Source organism: Mustela putorius, unplaced genomic scaffold (genome assembly GCF_011764305.1).
Source record: "Mustela putorius furo isolate JIRA1106 unplaced genomic scaffold, ASM1176430v1.1 tig00003858_pilon_pilon_pilon, whole genome shotgun sequence".
NCBI classification, from domain to species: domain Eukaryota; kingdom Metazoa; phylum Chordata; class Mammalia; order Carnivora; family Mustelidae; genus Mustela; species Mustela putorius.
In genome coordinates, this window is record NW_025422010.1 from 45,432,256 (window position 1) to 45,447,404 (window position 15,149).

The 15,149-nt window shown below is 36.1% G+C and overlaps 1 protein-coding gene and 1 long non-coding RNA gene across 4 annotated transcripts in view; one reads left to right on the forward strand and one right to left on the reverse strand.

Moving 5' to 3' along the window:
- The window catches only part of LOC123387640, a 34,584-nt gene extending 30,559 nt beyond the window's left edge, over positions 1 to 4,025 (reverse strand). The window contains exons 1-2 of the long non-coding RNA XR_006602132.1: positions 3,750 to 4,025; positions 3,380 to 3,485 (exon numbers count right to left, since the gene is read on the reverse strand). This is a non-coding gene — a long non-coding RNA (uncharacterized LOC123387640). The remainder of the gene's footprint in view (positions 1 to 3,379; positions 3,486 to 3,749) is intronic.
- DCC (DCC netrin 1 receptor) overlaps positions 1 to 15,149 on the forward strand; it is a 1,143,668-nt gene that overhangs the window by 832,545 nt on the left and 295,974 nt on the right. The gene's annotated exons all lie outside the window — the stretch shown is intronic.

Below are 15,149 nucleotides of genomic sequence, written 5' to 3' on the forward strand. Positions count from 1 at the left end.
TTCTAATCCTGCCTTGTAGGCTGTAAGACATAGTGTTTTCTGAATATTAAGGACTGCAAACCACCCAGGTGGCCCTAACTAACTAAGTGAAAGGAATCATCTGAATAATGAAGTTTGCAGAAGCTACGAGTGAGAACAGTTACCAACTGCATGCTCAGATTCCCCTGGTTTGATCTTCAGTTGATAAAAATCCCACGAGCATTTCCTCCTGAATAGTGAAGGCCACGTGTTGGCTCTGATTTTAACAGCTACAACCTACAGTAGTAATTGTGTATTATCACCTTAAAATCTTACAAATTCGACCCATAGCAATCCCCTGTACCTGTGAAATATCCTGTGAACAAGAATTCTGGCCCAGCCCAACTCCCATGAGAGAAATCATAAAGTTAAATGTGTCAAAATTAACACTGTCATACTTGGATTTGAACCTAGCGTACCATTCTTGCCACAATGCTAATGTGCGAGTGCATGTGTGTGTGTGTGTGCGTGCACAAACTAAGACTAGCAATGATTCTTTCAAAGCAATAGAAAAATAATTAATTGAAAGTTAACTGCATTTTAACACATTTATGAGTTAAAATTCCCATTACTTCAAAAAACATAGCTATGATAGGATAATTTTTTTTTTTTTAATCCCAACGTTACTGGTTTATCTGAATGATTTGTACTAACTACTGCTGAGGAACATGCTAAGTATATAATTTCTACTTTCTCTTATAAATCACGTACTTGATCTTAACCCGCAGTCTGTTGCTTTGATTCAAAATCTTGTCCCACAATCTTGTGAGGAAATAAAAAAATAATAATTATTACTTCCATCCTTCAGTGGGGCTAGTTGGTTTGTATTTCATGCAAGCTTCACAAAAAAATACTTAAGACTCCCAGAAATAAGTTGTTGCTACTTCTGATGTTATGTTTCATCATTTAATATATAAATGTAAAAAAATATAAAAATAAAAATAAAAATGTAATCATAGATTTAACATATCACTGACTTATTTTAGATTATACCAACACCTTGATTAATTTTACCACCTCAAATGCATTGTTTTTTTTTTTTTAAGATTTTATTTATTTATTTGACAAACAGAGATCACAAAGAGGCTGAGAGGCAGGCAGAGAGAGAGTAGGAAGCAGGGTCCCCACCGAGCAGAGAGCCCAATGCAGGGCTTGATCCCAGGACCTGGGGACCATGACCTGATCCGAAGGCAGAGGCTTTAGCCCACTGAGCCACCCAGGCGCTCCTTGAATGTGTTTTGTTCTATACCCTCTTATAATTTAGTGTAATTTTGCCACTATCTTTGGAAATATTGAAGTGTTCCCCATATCAATCCATGAGTTCTTGAATTAACCTAGTCGCACTGTCTCCGTTTGCCATGTTCAGTGTGGTAGCTACTCACCATAAGTGGCTGTTGAGCACTTGAAGTATGGCTTGCCCGAACTGAGATATAAATGTAAAAATAAACACTATTTGTTAAAGACTTAGTATGGAAAAAGTATGAAATATCACATTAGCAAATCTTATATTGATTATAGTTTGAAATGATAATATTTTAGACATATTGGGTTAAACATACATGATTATTTAATTTTTACTTTTTGAATGTGGCGACTAGAAAGTTTAAATTACTGTGAGCCTTCCTGGATCACATTATATTTATACTGAATGGTGATGACTTAGATGTAAATACTCTTCTGTCGTACCTCCAAGTAGGAGGACATCAGGAAAATGGCCAATCTGATATTCAGTTGAGTTTAGGAGTTACTGAAATACAGTGGTTAAATTTAACAATCTTTGAAGAAATACTTCTTAAAGTCTTGCCTAAATAGCATTCATAGTTAACCACTACTTTCCTTATTTGACTCCACATTAATGGACATCATCATAATCGATAACCTTTGAATGTTTGAGTCAAAGGCATTGTTTTCCTATTAGCCTGACACTGTATGTGACCACTGAAAAGCAAAGCAAAGGAAGTGGGCTTGGGGAGAGAAAGGATACATTTGATGATCCAGGGCAGTGCACCGTGTCCCTGTGTTCAGTTTTACTTAAAGTCGTCGTCCAACTTCTGTGAGATGATTTACTGCTGAAGTCTATTTGTCTTCCTGCTGCTATCTCGGAGCAAGCCTAAATCTTCCATGTGGTTAATAAACTTCTTATCTTTTGAATACTGAAAATAAAATAAACTTAATCCTCGGGGTGGTTCAGTCAGCAGACCCGGAGCCTTTTAGATGCTTCCTGGAGATAGAGGACAACTAGGTTTTCTACCCTGTGCGATTATCAATCTTCCCCTTGCATGCATGCACGTGTAAGGGCATTAAAGGTGCTTCTCAGTGATAAATGTCAGTGGAATCGCAAAGTGAATATTAATTTCAGTATTGTCAAGGTCAGATGTGTACCCAGGTTCATTGTTACTGGAATTTTTATTGTTGCTGCTGTTAGGAAAGATATTTTATCTTGGGCTCTTTTTGCAAGAGTCAGGAGAGAAGGGGAACAAAATTTCTTAACATGCATATACATTACTCAGAGAAAAGTGCCTTAGGCACAGCCTGATCTGTTAATTGGGGTAATTATTTTGAGTGCCTTAAGAAAAATCAAAGTGTGGGTTTAGAGGAGCTAAGTAAGGTGGGAGCAGAACAAACAGATGATCCCCAAATCTTCAGACTAGTTGATGTGCCTGAAAAGTGGCTGACTATGTATGTGGAAAAAGGAAGGAAAAAGTTCAGGAGAAATAAGTAAAGAAGAGAAAAATTATGTGATGAGGCCATTCATCAAAGTTGGGTATGAAATTACCTAGTTAGGAGCTCAAGAAATTAAAAAAGAAATGAAAGTGAAGAAAAATATTAGATTATGACTGTCTGTCTGGGGATAAAGAAGCCACTGGACATGTCTATATAGAGTGAATTACCTCAGACCCCACAGTGGGTACAAGCACGTAATATTCATCTGCCAACACACTCACACACGTGACAGATCTAATTCTAGTCTAGTATTAGCAATCTTAGTGAACAACGCCAGAAACATCCAGCTATGCAAATTAGAAATACCGGAGTCACTCCTGGTGCCTCCATCCTCCTCACAGCCCCATCTCCAGTACATCCAATGCTGCTGATTTTACCTTCCACACAGCTCTTGAATCCCTCCCCATTACTGTTGTTCTAACTCGAGCTGTTAACCATTGTCTTTTATACTACAGAATACTCTCGCAACTAGGCTCCCAATACCCACATTCATCCCCTTTCATTCACTCTTCATGGAACCGACAGAGTACAAAATGCTTAACTCATCAATTCCATTCTTGTTCTTAGAATAAAAGATCAAAATCTTCCCAAGGCCTTTTAAGATCCAATATGGTTGCACCCCAGCAATCTCTCTCACCTCATCTGAATCCCTCTTCAGACTCCTTGTGTCCTGCAACCCAACACTGTCAGTTCTATGGAAGTTTTCACGGATTACTCAGTCAATTCTTCCAATGCCTTGTACACTGTAAAAAAATAAAATAAAAAATAAAATAAATTACTTAATATTTATTGAGTACTTCCTTTGTGCCAGAAGCTATTTATTATGAATCTCCACAACAAACTCATGGGGTAAGTATTAGTATTAACCCCATTTTTAAGATAAGAAAAACTAAACTCAAAGATATGAAGTAGCTTGACCCTAGCCAGCTAGCCTGAGCAAGGGTACTGGATTTGAACGCAGGTCTTTCATTCTGGAATCCATATTCTTTACTGTTAATTTCTCTCACCAAATTTTATTAGATGGGGTATGTTGGCATCTCCTGCATCAGAGAAGCCCAGATCTGCGACTTCTGGGAAACCTATGTGGCAGGTTCTCCTGGAGTTCTAAATTTCCTCCTTAAGTTATGGTGCCTCCCAAAAGAGCCAGTTTACCCAAGGCAGTTCCTTATCTTTTAAAGCCTAGAGATAGATAAAGGATAAATTTCTTCCCCAAAGAGATCCTATCTTTTTAAGATAGGATCTCTTTGCCTTATGTAGAAAAAAACTGGAGTATGTGAAAAGGATTGCCACTTCCTTCTTCTCTAATAAATGACAGCAGGGCTCTTTTATAAAAGCAATCTATACAAGTCATTTATTGCTCTATTAAAACTACAAACATCAAATATTGATTCTTCCCATACTGACCATAATACAAACCAAATTTGAGAAGGGTTGCTAGGATTTAGTTGCATTATCACCATGGGGAACACTCCAGGTTGCACATAAGCTGAAGATACCTGATCCTCTGATGCATATCTGTTTATAGAGAACTGATATTTTTGTGTACAGAAATACAATCCTTAAGTACGGATGAATCTCAAATAAGTGTGAAGCAAGCATGAGGTCTGTGCATGCCCTTCTGAGGAATTTCTGCTTCCAAATCTGCTGTAAGAATTAAACATGAATTTATGGTCTGTGTAACAGTGAAAGTAACTCTATTTGGAGTATTTATGAGGAGCATGAAAGGCTTAACTTTTATGTGTTCTTATGACACAGCAGGCAAATCTTTACTCTCTTATCAGACGCTCTCTTGGCCACATTTGTTTTGTAAATATAATCCTGATTCAGGACTCAGGCTATACCTTACAGAACTATGGAATGCTGTGTTTCCTATATTCCTGTCACATTCATCATTTCCTTGCAGTCTTCCAACAATGTTAAGTATTGAGAAGAACAAATATTCCTTCCTCCATTTGTCTGATGAGGGAACCAAACTATGGAAAAGTTCAAGGAACTTAAGTCCAGATAACAGTAATATTAACTACCATGTTATCTGGAACACTTGCTTCTCTATATAGCCTCATATAATCTTAGTTTAATCCTAGATGTTTTTCACCTTTCTATTATTTTTATTTAGAATCTCAGAAAAGTTCCTGACAACTTTTTGGAAAATCAACGTGATTTTTTTTTTTTTTTCCAAACCCTTATTCCCCAACTGAAGTTTTAGAGACAAACATTTTTAAATAAAATGGATGAATTTTTAAACTTTCTTCAAGTATCTTGAGGCATACCATATTTTCTTAAAACTGGTAGAATATTGATTTGTTGATAATACTAACAAAAAAACAAAATAGAAAATAACAAAATAGAAAACATAGGATAAAAACAATTTAATAATTGATAATTCTATGCTTCTGGTTGTTTCCCTAATATGAGATCAATTGTGTCATCTTTAATTTAGTTCACTTTGGAGTTCTTCTCATTATCTTTACTTTAAAGGGCTCATTGTTGGAAGACTTCCCCAAGCTATAGAGCAGTTTTTCTACTTATCAGCTTGTAAATTCTATTCCAAAAATGCTAAATTCAAGGTCATTACTCAAAATACTCATTCACACTCATGTGTAAGGTCTTACCAGTCTCCTTCTTCACTCATGAACTTCCTTGTCCTTCCTTTTTTCCTTTTTTCATCAGTGCAATTCTTTTTTTTTTTTTTTTTTTTAATTAATTTATTTCTTTGAGAGTGAGAGCACATGCCTGTTTGGGCGGGGGTGGGTGTTGGGAGGGGAATGTAGACTCCCCACTGAGCACAGACCCCCCCCCTACCCCTCAGCTGGGCTTGATCCCATAACCCTGAAATCATGACCTGAGTAGAAATCAAGAGTGTGATGTCCAACTGACTGAGCTACACAGGCACCCCCAACAGTACAGTTTTTAACTGTTCTTCAAGAAATGTTCTTGAACAAATTCCCCTAACCATCCCTAAATACTATATACTTCATCAATAGATATATGTCAGGAATTCTTATATACTTCATTGTCTGTCCAGAGAGGTTTTAATCTTGGTTATATACGGTCTGTTGTTCATGTTTGGCTATTTCCTGTGTGTATGTTTTCTCCTCTAAATTCCTAGAAGGTTTCTACCATAATAAAACATTTCACAATGCTAGAGGTAGCACTGTATCCTAAGCACATAAAAAGTATGATTAGATTTTAAAATCAGCTGACACTTCTATCTAAAATGGAATGTAACACAAAGGAAAATAACTGAACCCAAGCTATTCTGAAAAAAAAAATTATTAGGGGGGAAAAAAAAGAGTCAGTGTGATTAAGTTTCTATTACATCTAGCTTTCAGGAACATGGAAACTTGAGCATATTTGGCTAAAAATTTAAGTTTTCAACTTTTCAATGTTTGGTATATTGTAAGCAATTTTCCTAGATCATAAAAACAATTGCTTTTGACATGACTTAGAAATCTCCAGTTTAAATGGTTTGAGACCTCAATCATGCAGTCAGAAATCTACATTCTCCATTACATTTTACATTTCTAAGCCTTGCCTATTTTCTAAAGTGAAGTTAAAAATACTCTGCATGCTTCACCAAGGCTATTTACTACTTGACTATGTCAGGGAAAAACTGTAGCTATCCCACCGAAAAGGCCTTATCTTGAAGTCAATTTCTGAAACCACTTTTATTATCAAACTGCTTCCACTTCTAGTTCTAGGAAGATTACTTTCAGTACTATTATTTTTCAGAGAGACTCGTTAAAGTTCTTTTCTACTACACTGTCAAAAATACCCATCATTTGTTATATTAGCATATATACATATATATGTGTGTGTGTGTATATATATATATATATAATATGTAAGTCATATATATCACACATGTCATATGTGTATAGATGTCTCTATATTTCTCTACACACATACAATGACAAAGTTGAGTATCTTGTGGGTTAGCAGATGCCACCTATTGAAACCCCAAATAAAATGATCAGGTAATAACCCCTTCCTCCAACTGAGTCTAGTCAGATTTCTGTGGTTTTGTAATAGAAACCCACCCCATAGTTTGTGCTTCTTTCTTGCAAAATGACTGTCATATTTCCTAACTACGTATAGTTCAGTCAAGAAGGGGTTTCATTATGTTAATAATTACATTGCCCGCAGGCTTTTTGATGTTGCATTCCCCATACAGAATAGAAACAGATTTCATAGAAATATCATTAAAGCTGTTAACTACAGGAGGAAAAAAATCAAAGAGGCAATCAAACCATGCACTTTATTATCAATAAATGCAAATACTTTCAGAAACTGCTTGCATTTGAAACACATTCAGTTAGGAGATCATCAACAATGGGAGCCACTGTTTAAATAAGAGCTTTGTGGCCTAAATCCATTTAGATCACTACAGACAATTACTTAGATCTGTTGCTATCCATCTTAAACAATGAACTCAAGAATCGTTTTTTTAAATTAGCAAATGAATAAGGAGGTAAAATCATGCTCAGAATTTTGGCCTGATTTGAGCACATGTGAATTATAGCTCATTATTTGAATGACAACACATGTGATTTTTTTTTTTTTCCAAATGCACTAGTACTTTAGTTCCATTAAAAAAAAAAAAAAAAAAAGATTTGGTAGCTGTTAAATTGACGATTTAGGAACAGTAGGACACATTGTACTACACAGTCATTTTGAGAAGACTTTAAATATTCAAATGTTCAACTACACATTCTCTGACACTAACATTTGTCTTCATTTTGGACTTCCAGCTGAGAAACATCAGTATAATGGTGAAAAGACACCAGCCTCATTCAGTATTATGAAGGCAGTAACATGTCTTGATCCTTCTAAAGCTTTTTCTATGAAAATCTTATATTTACATTCTCATTTAGAAGGGATTATTTAAATTCCCCAAATATTTTTCAAACCTTATATTTGATAAACCGTAATTTATGTTTTAGTCTGATTAATACAAATATCAAATTACTTACAGTGAAGAGATGTCAGGAAGGAAGACGTGTAGAGAGACAGTAGAATAGAAACAGCAAGAGAAAGGAAGAAAAGGAAAAAAAAAGATATTCGTAAGCTCTAACACCTTAAAAACCTAAAATATTTGATGGATGAAACCAGATTAATTCAAAAGCCTTGAATTACCCATGATTTGGAAAATTAAATAGAAGTCTATGTCTTAAGCGTGTTTCAGCTTTTGAATTTTATTAAAAGTTGAAGAGTCTCTTTAAACTGAAATTATTACCATATTTCCAATTGTCAAGTAATAACAATCATTACAAATGAATTGATATTAAGGAATCTTTGGTTTGGGCACTGGGTGGTTCAGTCGTTAAGTGTGACTCTTGGTTTTGGCTCAGGTCCTGATCTCAAGAGTCAGGAGATCTAGTCCTGCCTAAGGCTCAGCACTCAGCGGGGAGTCTGCTTTTGAAGAGTCTTGCCCTCTGCCCCTCCCCCCACTTGTGCACCCCTAAGTGCAAGCACTCCCTCTCAAATAAATAAATAAATAAATTACTCTTTAGAAGAATTTAAAAAATGTATATTGGTTTTCAGAGCCAAAAGAAGCCAGAGATATTATCAACTCCATTGGGAGCTACCATTTCAAGAATCATAGACCCCAATGATGGAAACTATGGACCCTACACCAAAAAATGTACACAGTACATTCTTGAAAATGTGCATACAGTTTCAGGGGCTCCATGGACTCCTTGATGCCATGACTCGTCTTTATCATAAGTAGAGTAGGGGCAAGGAACTATACCTTCTGACCTTCAACTTAATCCACTGTAGCTCATTAAACTGATACTCTCTCCTCTTCTCCCTCTTTCTATCTCTTGCACTTGTGTACACACATACAATCTCACATATACAGTACAAACACACATTCTGTTTTCAGTATGATTACATATGATAAATGATGCTGTCTTAGAGATTCAGTGAACTTTTATATACCATTTTGGGGGTTAATATCCAATAAGATCTCATTATAAAGTGCTTTGTTATACTATAAATATATATAGTGAGAAATTACTGTCCTCAATGCAAATAGTGACATGTAATACATCTCATTTACTCCAACATAGTATTTGATTTGTTCTTTGCTACAGGTGTTATAATGAATTTCTACTGAAATACAATATTGAAATTTAAGAACGGAGTTGGTTAAGGTGACATTGATTGATGAGTTACTTGCATAGATTATGCATCTATTCTGAAATCTTGCCATTCTTTGAAGAAATAGGTAACTCAAATAGAGATGAAGAGAAATTAGATGCAGTTTGCTACAAAATTATTGTCCAACTGAGGGGATCAGTGGGGATTATTATAGACATCTTGGAAATGATGAGCAGTTAAGGCCATTAAGTTTCTTGACTGACATACTAAAATGTAATGAAATGGAAGGCTGAAGCTGTTAACTTTATCGATTTCACATATAATTCCCATTGTTGAACATTTTTTGTTTCTCTTTTTCTGTCTCTCTTTCTAATATGCATATAATAAATCCCATATATAAAACTACATAAGCTTTCTTAAATATATAGCTATAGGTTTGGATAAATATACAAATAAATACATGCATACTTCCACAATTAACACAAGCACAGTATATTACCCACAGACCTATGTTTGGGCTATAATTCAAAGGAAATTATTAGGAAATTCACAAATTTGAATGTATAGCACTGTCATGAAGAAAAATAAGCATGTACTAGCTTATGTGAAATAATTTTGACACTAGCTAGGAATGTTGGAAAGAAAAATATCCCATATGCAGGCAGTATTTGGTCTTATAAATGATGAATATATCATTTGGTGTTAATTATTTGATGTTTTAATGTTTACATTTACTTGGAACAACAACATGGTATTTTAATTTTAATACATGACAATGTTAAGGAAATTCAAACAATGCAATCAGACCATAAAATAAATTGTATTTTAAGACAAAAAGTTGAAGTAGGAAATAGTTTAGTACTAAGATGTAATCCTTTCTGAGTAAAAGCCAAATGGAATCCTTACAACAACAAATAGAATGTTATCGTTTGGCTGGAATTAGTAAAAACACATACTGCTGTTAGTGCACACTTACACTAAATGCTCTGAATGCTCTTTTTTTACTTCTGGTGTCTATTATCTCTGCTTGAAATTCTTCTGAAATCCCAAGCACCTGTTTTTCCCTGATACTGTCTAATGACCATTAGGAAGGGAGAATAATTCAGCTGTGAACAGACAACAGAGTAGGCACTACCAAACTGAATCTCAATTACCTAACTACCTGATGTTGTCTTGTAGCATATAAACAAATCATACAGTTGGCAAAGCGTACCTAGGCTCACGTGCATACAACAAGCATGGACATGTACACCAACTTTCATTCTCATCAGGTGTCAGGAAAACACTTCTGCAATCCTGCATTAACAAAATCAAATGGGTTAGACTACGCAGAGTAGCTATTTTTATTTTATGCTTGTTATTTGAAGATTTTATTTATTTATTTGTCAGAGACCGACAGAGAGAAAGAGAGAGCACATGCAGGGCCAGCGGCAGGCAGAGGGAGAAGCAGGCTCCCAGCTGAGCAGGGAGTCCTATGTGGGATTGGATCCCAGGACCCTAGGATCATGATCTGAGCCAAAGGCAGACGCTTAACTGACTGAGCCATCCAGACATCCCTAGACTTGTTATTTAGGGTAACATTTGATAATTATATACAAACTATATGCATTTGACACATGCTTATTGAATATGTTGTGTATGGTTAACAATGCATATATCCCTGTGGAGAAGACAACTGTTCCTATTATTTGGGCAAGGAAGTGGAGTGCTTTAACCATTTTCCTGACATGGAGCCTAGACTCTAAGCAGACCTCACTGAGTGCGGTCTATTGGTAGTCTTTGTGGGGATGCTGCCTTGAGCTGTAGACATCTGGGTAATCTGTCTATTCTCCCCACAATGCCTGATAGAGATTGCTATGAGGTTGGAATATTTGATTGCTATGTGCTCAGAGTCCTAGTCTGGTGGGCTGTGCACTCCCACCCTCACTATTCTAGATGGCTCCCTCAGCTTGGCCTTCCAGATTCTCATGTGGCTTACTCTTCTTCTCATTACCCCCTTGTGTTCCAGTGGAACAGATGAGCAGGAACTTCTAAAACATTGTCTTCCTTTCCTTTCTCCAAAAAAGGGAGACTCACTCATCTCCCAGGCCTCTTGGAATCATCCTGCTTGGGAAAACTTCCTTGAAATGTGGATTGATGGCCTTGGATGTTGGCCATTTTTAAATCTTAGTGTTAGTTTCCAGAATGAGCCATGTTTGTTTTTAGTAAGCAGTGCCCTTTCGGTTTAGCCACAAGAGAGCTAGAAAGAGCACATTCGGTTAATACTTTATACATCACTGGGCCACAAGGATATGCTTTGTGAAATTTCAAAATCCTGATTATGTCCCATTCAACATGTACCTAAAAGCGAGTCTCTCAGTCTCCGTTCTCTTGCTTCTTTCTTTGTCTCTCTTCCTTAGAAAAATACAGATTCCCAATCAGAAAACAAACCTCCCCTTTGAAAATGTTTGCATTGTCATTGTGAATATATCAGTAATCACAGAAGCATGAAAATTATAGTTTTTTATCTCTGTTCTCTAAACATTGTACTTTGAAAATCCAGTTGAATGATGTCAGTGGGCAACTTTTTTTTTTTTTTTCTGTGCCCCTCCCACCATGGAGCAAAATGTCTTCACTACAAAACAGTTCTAACGGTATCATTATGAACCTAGACACAGGCAAGTCTCCTCATTGTCGTGTAGTATTGTCCACTGACATCCCCTTTGGGAATTAAGGAATTTCCCACAGAAAAATTACCCCTTCCTGGAAAAGGACCACAGGGAGAGCACTCTCATAAAGTATCTGTCATCTTTGGGAGCCATTGTTTTCTCTATGGAAGAAAGGACATAAAAGGAATGGGGAACGTAAGAGCAAACTCTGTAGAGACGTACTGGAATGGGAGGTATCTCTGTAGAGTCATGAAAAGTGTAGATGTGTACCTGTATATTTGAGCATATGTAGGCATGAATGAATTTCTGTATGTATAAGTGTATATAAATTCCTGTTTCTCATTCACCAATAGGATTTAGAAACAAGACACCCAAATAGCAATGAACACAGCTGACACCCAGGTCTTTGTCTTGAATACCACTCCCCACGAAGAGGAAGGAGACAGCTCTGGAGAAATGTTTGATTCCAGAACTGGAGCAGGATCAAGATGAGCCTGAAATATATTATGCTAGGAAGACAGGAAGTGCTCCAATAAATGATAGGGCGTGTTATAAGGACAGAGGAACCAACTTAAAGAGGACCTCACTGGCCAAATTTGAACTCAGCAATTTGAACACTGAAATGATTAAGGACAACTATGAATTATAGACCATGAAAAAGTAGAAATCCATATGCCTGTACTAATAGGAGATACATAAATAGAAATGTGAGATCACATTGGGGCATCTGGGTGGCTCAATCAGTAAAGCATCTGACTCTTGATGTTAGCTCATGTCATGATCTCGAGTGCTGAAATCAAGCACCACATGGCGCTCCATGCTCAGCATGGAGCTTGCTTGTCCCTCTCCCTCTTAGGTTCTCCCTGCTCATTCTCTCTCTCTCTAAAGTAAATAAATAAATAGAATATTATTTTTTAAAAAAATAATATTCTATTTATAAAATTCTTGCTTCTAATAAAATGTTGAGTGCCAAGTGGTTGATACGGAGGAAGTGCTTAAATTAAAAAAAAATTTATAACCACCATGCCAAAATTTTGATTTATCAAAAACTGTTACTAAGTGCTAATTCTAAGGGGTTTTGATAAATAACATGATATTTATATGGTCCTGACATAGTCTCTCCCCACAAATTGCTTATTGGTTGTGAACAATAGAGCAGGGTTTTGGGGTTGGGAGGGATATAGGGAGATCAGTTGACTCTATGTGGAGAAATCTGGCAGCACCTTCTATTCAGAACTAATATAACAAACCAGGGAGGGAGAGAGGTTTTATGCCTCTGGCCATGATGCCCTGAGGAGACAGATATCATGCATGTTTCATTTCAGTCTAGAATGCATAACTGAAATCCAACATGAAGAAACAAAAACAAACCCCAAATAAGTAATATTCTATAATTTAAAAAAGGGACTATAGTCTTCAAAAGTATAAAGGACCTAAAAGATAAAGATGGGCTTTGGAACTGTTCTAGCATAAAACCAACTAAAGAGATCATGGCAATGAAATGCAAATTTGACCCTAGACTGGATCTTGCATGAGAGGGGGAAATGCTACATAAATTACATTATGGGGTCAGTTGACAAAATTGGAAAGCAGATGAAAATTAAGTAAAAATATTGTATTAGAATAAAATACACTGAAGTTCATATTATCCACATACCTAATGTTTAGGAAATATGCATTTGGGGGTAGAGAACCATGGTATGCATAACTTAATCTGAATAGATAGATTCAGACTCTCTGTCTCTGTATCTCTCTCTGTATATGATGAATATGATAAATACGATATATATGTATATATGGAGAGAGAGAGAAAAAAAGAATATGTGTATACCTGGGAAAAGGGAACATAGGTATTCTATGTACTATTTCCATTCTTAAAATTTTCTGTAGGTTTAAAATTATTTTCAACTACGTTTTTAAGAAATTGTTAACAGTCAGGGTACCTGGGTGGCTTAGTGGGTTAAATGTCTGCCTTTGGCTTGGGTCATGATCCTGGCGTCCTGGGATGGAGTCCCACTACTTCTCCCTCTGCTTGCTGTTGCCCCTGCTTGTGCTAGCTCGCTAGCTCGCTCTCTCTCTCTCTCTCTCTGACAAATAAATAAATAAATAGCAATCATTTGTTAAGTTGAAGTAATACCAATGTCAGTAATAGGGATACTCAAGATCTGAGAACTGGTGGAAAAATAAGTGAAGGTGATAAATAAAATACATCTAAAATATAATATATATATATATATATATATATTTTCCCCCAAATGAATGTGTGAGCAGTGATGCCTTAACGAGGCTGGATACCATGGAATACGTTCTGAAAAATGACTGATTTGGGACACAGGTGCAGCCCTGATCTAAGGAGTTGTGTTATCAGATCTCTGTGAGCCAGGTTTTCACAGACTGTTTTACTCTGGACATTCAAACTCACAAAATTCCAGTAGAGGCCTAAAACGTGCATCTGTTCAAAGCGAGGTGGCATTTAAGGCTGGGGAAAATGTATGGTACATTGAAGATAAAATTGTTATATTTGCAATGATGAAACCATTTAATTTAGATTGTATTAACAAACAGGAGTATGGGATTTTCAGTTTACAAACCATATATTTATATTCAGGTCCATAAATAAAAAATTATGCCTAAATTCAAAATTTACAAATCTGGAATTCGAAAGAGTTTAGTACATGTCATACCCAAACCTGATTTGACTTTATGCCATGCTATGTATAGTGTTTAGTAATTCTGTTTGATGTGAATATCATGTATTTTTTTAAAGAGTTTCTTTCTTTTTTTTTTAAGATTTTTATTTATTTATTTGTCAGAGATTGAGAGAGAGAGCGAGCACAGGCAGACAGAGGCAGAGGGAGAAGCAGACTCCCTGTGGAGCAAGGAGCCTGATACGGAACTCGATCCCAGGACGCTGGGATCATGACCGGAGCCGAAGGCAGCCGCTTAACCAACTGAGCCACCCAGGCGTCCCGAATATCATGTATTTTGCTGCAAATACACCCACTTGGGGTGTTAAATAGAACACTGCACATGCACCATATTACCGTTCTAAAAACTGAAAATTTCTAGATCTCAAAAAATATCTGGACACAAGTGTTTCAGGTAGCCAGTTGTGGACCTGTGCTATTTAATTTCTTTAATGAACAAGGTACTTATTCTTGATTAAGTAAAGTAGCAGTTATGAGAGAAAATGGAATACTAGAAAGTGAAATAGAAAATTGATGCTAAAATTAATTTAATGACTCAGGATTGGTCAAGATTTTAAAATGCTGACATAAATAAAAATGTGGTAAGTTATCCATAGCTGTGCTGCTTATTTGAATTCTAAGTAGAAACGTGACATGTAAGTATTCTAACTGATTTTCTCGTTTTCCTTCTGTGGTTATTAGTCATACACAAGCGAAGGCATGCTGGTATGGTGGAAGATTTTCCATACTAAGAATTTGAATTAAGAGTCCAACTCTTTTTCTGTCATTTTCCTAGTCAGTTAGCCTCCTTGACCACTTTCCTCCACTGTAAAAATGAACTAAGTAATTTAGATTAATAGAAGTCCCCTCCTGAATTTCAAAATAAATGATTCTAAAATTCATTGCTTTATATTTGCATTTTATTTTCTTATCCCATTTGGTTCTAAAAATAATACATAGGGGTATA